The sequence below is a fragment of the Rhagoletis pomonella genome, unplaced genomic scaffold (genome assembly GCF_013731165.1).
Source record: "Rhagoletis pomonella isolate Grant_MI unplaced genomic scaffold, Rhpom_1.0 Rhpom_scaffold_00004, whole genome shotgun sequence".
Lineage (NCBI taxonomy): Eukaryota > Metazoa > Arthropoda > Insecta > Diptera > Tephritidae > Rhagoletis > Rhagoletis pomonella.
The window spans coordinates 67,224,059-67,227,198 of record NW_023458558.1 but is presented as its reverse complement, the minus strand read 5'-3'; positions in this window follow the sequence as shown (position 1 = coordinate 67,227,198).

Genomic DNA, 3,140 nt, shown 5'->3' with positions numbered 1-3,140 from the left:
AGTTTATACTATTCCCTAATAGACAAAAAAGTTTGAGAGAAAAAAAAGATGTGGCAATTTGAAAAAAATCAATTTGAAAAAAAAATTTTTTTTTTGTTCATAAACAATAATTAATTATTAATAAACAATTACTGATGTTTAGTTCACTAGATCGATTCAGCAGATCAATATCTGCAATTAAAAAAAAAAATCGTTAGAATCCTTGCTTTTTTGCGGCAGTTATAAACGATTTCATCAAAAGTTGCTATTAAGAGAGGAAAAAAGAAGGGTTCGTAATCAAAAAAAAAAAAAATCATTATTCGAAAAATTCGCATTTCTGAGCAAAAAGAAAAAATGCGTGTATCCTTAAATTGTTCAAGGAACAATCCCTGTGAGTTTTATCGCAATCTTAAATTCACTTTCCGCCGGCCTGGGTGATTTGAGATGGAATGAGCCATAATATTATGTGCATGTGCAAGAACGTTATCAATAAATGATTTTGGAGTAGGTATGTGTATTGGGTACATATGTACATATGTAAGTACATACATACATATATTCAAATGCGATCAACTAATTAGCAAGGAAATTTAATATGATATTCTTTGCAAATTATGTTTATTTATTTTTAATGATTTTCATTTAAAATATAATTCAATCTGTAACAAGAACCACAATAACAAAAGTTTAAAAGCTTGCACAAATCGCAAAAAAAAAAAACTAATCAAACTTCAAGAAATGGTCATCCAAATTTTTAATTAGAATATTTAAAAAAATTTCGGGTATGCAGTATTGTAGTCCATTCAATTATAGTATAAGAAAGTGCAGGTTTCAAGTTGTTAAAAATTACTGTTGATTTTATAGATTTTTTTGTGGGGGTTTTGCTGTTGCTAGATTTTTTTTATCAAATTTTTTTTGTATTCTAAAAAATTCTAAAAAATCAACGGTAATTTTTAATGACTAGAACCTTGCACTTTAGTGTACCTCATTGAATGGGATACAAAGCAGCATACCCGAAAATTTTCTAAATTTCAAATTAAAAATTTTGAAATCTTGATAACAATTTTTTTGAAGTTTGATTAATTTTTATGCAATTTGTGCAAGCTTTTAAACTTTTATTATTGTGGTTTCTGTTATAGATTGAATTCTATTTTAAAGGAAATTATTAAAAATAAATAAATAAACATAATTCGCAAACAATATCATTTTGAATTTCGTTGCTAATTAGTTGATCGCATTTGTGTGTAGGTACTACAAGCATCCATATCAGGGATGAAAAAGTAGGTACAATTGTACCTTTTTCCGACGTTTGCTGACCTAAAGGTACATTAGGGACAATCACTAGATTTTAGGAGGCACATCATCTTTTCATCAGATGCATTTTTAGGTTTTTTGCTCTCACCGTGCTAATATATTTACTTGTTGGCATGGGAGAAGCTTCGTTTTCATTTTGAAAAATAAACAATTCTAAAGAAACCTCTCTTCTCTTCTCTTAAACATGTTACCTAGCATTTAAAAAAAGCCCAAAAATGGACACTGAACTTAGCTATCCTCAAATTCGTACTTCCTGTTATACTTTTCAATTTAGAAATTTGAACTAATTTCTTCCATAAAATGTCATTGGGCCCTAGACCGACGTACTCCCCTCTCTCGAATGAAAGTGTGAAATCTAAAGACCCTCTTCGTTTGCAATTATTGGAATTAAGTTAACTTTGTTCACATAACGGTTGTTTGTAACAGGCAAAACGAATCGAGATATGTAGATCAGAATGAAAAGAGAAATCGATTAAGCGGTGACTGTCTGTCTGTCTGCCCGTCCGTCCGTCTGTGCACACGATAACTCGATTCAAAATTAAGATATCTTAACGAAACTTAGTACGTGTACTTCTTTCGGGCGTAAGACGGACGGTGTTGAAAATGGGTAAACTCGGACAAAAACCACGCCTACCTCCCATATAACGGTAGTTTTCAGAAATACGAAAACTGCTATATTTTAGTAACTACTCAAGCCTATTCACTCAAAATTGAAACCATTATAAAGGTTTTTAGACTAAAAATAAGAGTATTATAAATTTTTGGGAAATGGGCGTAGCCACGCCCACTTATGATTACGTGTGTATATCTTAATAACCGCTTAATTAATTTCTCTCAAACATGGCACAGTTGTTGGCGTTGGTACAACATACCAAATGGCTGAAAATTTTCAAAATCGGACAATAACCACGCCCACATCCCATATACCGGTAATTAAGAGAAATATGAAATCTTCCATAAATCAGTAAATACTAAAGCTAATTCATTCAAAATTTATGCTTGCAATAATTCTTTTCTTGGAAAATGGGCGCTGCACCGCCCACTTATGATCACATATATGTATCTCGGTAACCGTTCTACCAATTTTTACCAAACTCAGTATGGTTATTGTGCTTGCCACATTAAAGCGAAACATTGAAAATTATTGAAATCGGAAATTACGGCCACCTTTCATATAACGGTAAATTTCAGGAATGCTTGAAACTTAGATATTTCGAAATTTAAGGACGCTAATTTACTCAAAACTGATACTAACAACAATTCCCTTGAAAAGAAGTAACATTCTTTGGAATTTTGGAAAATGGGCGTGATACCGCCCACATATGACTATGAAAGCTATTCTTTATAATAATCTAATTATATCTAACTGAACGTTCTATCAAAAATGTTTAAAATAGGGGTAAAACCACCATGTAGCGGGAGTTTTCGGAAAGGTGGAAAACACATATTTTTTACTTGTTTTCAATAAAAGTTTTTATGTTTGATTTTTGTACTTTTTTAATCAAAACTATCGCTAGTGTCGACATTTTCGGTAGTATCGATACTATCAATTTTTGGGACAATCGACTATCGAAACTATAGATGGCCGCGACCATCGATAGTTTTCCAGATCTAACTTGCGGGAATTCCCATTATTTTCTGCGCCTATTAAAGGGAATCAGATAAATTAGCAGACTTTTCCTGTTGTTTTATAAAAAGCTGTATAATAAAGTAAACTTCGCAAAGTGTTTTCTTTTGTATTTTTCGCCAATATTTTTCAGTAGTCAAAGTTAGACAAAAAAACTTCTCCGATTAGACTACATGTAGTCCATAGATATTAGCTCAGTTACAAAAAGAAAAACACGAAT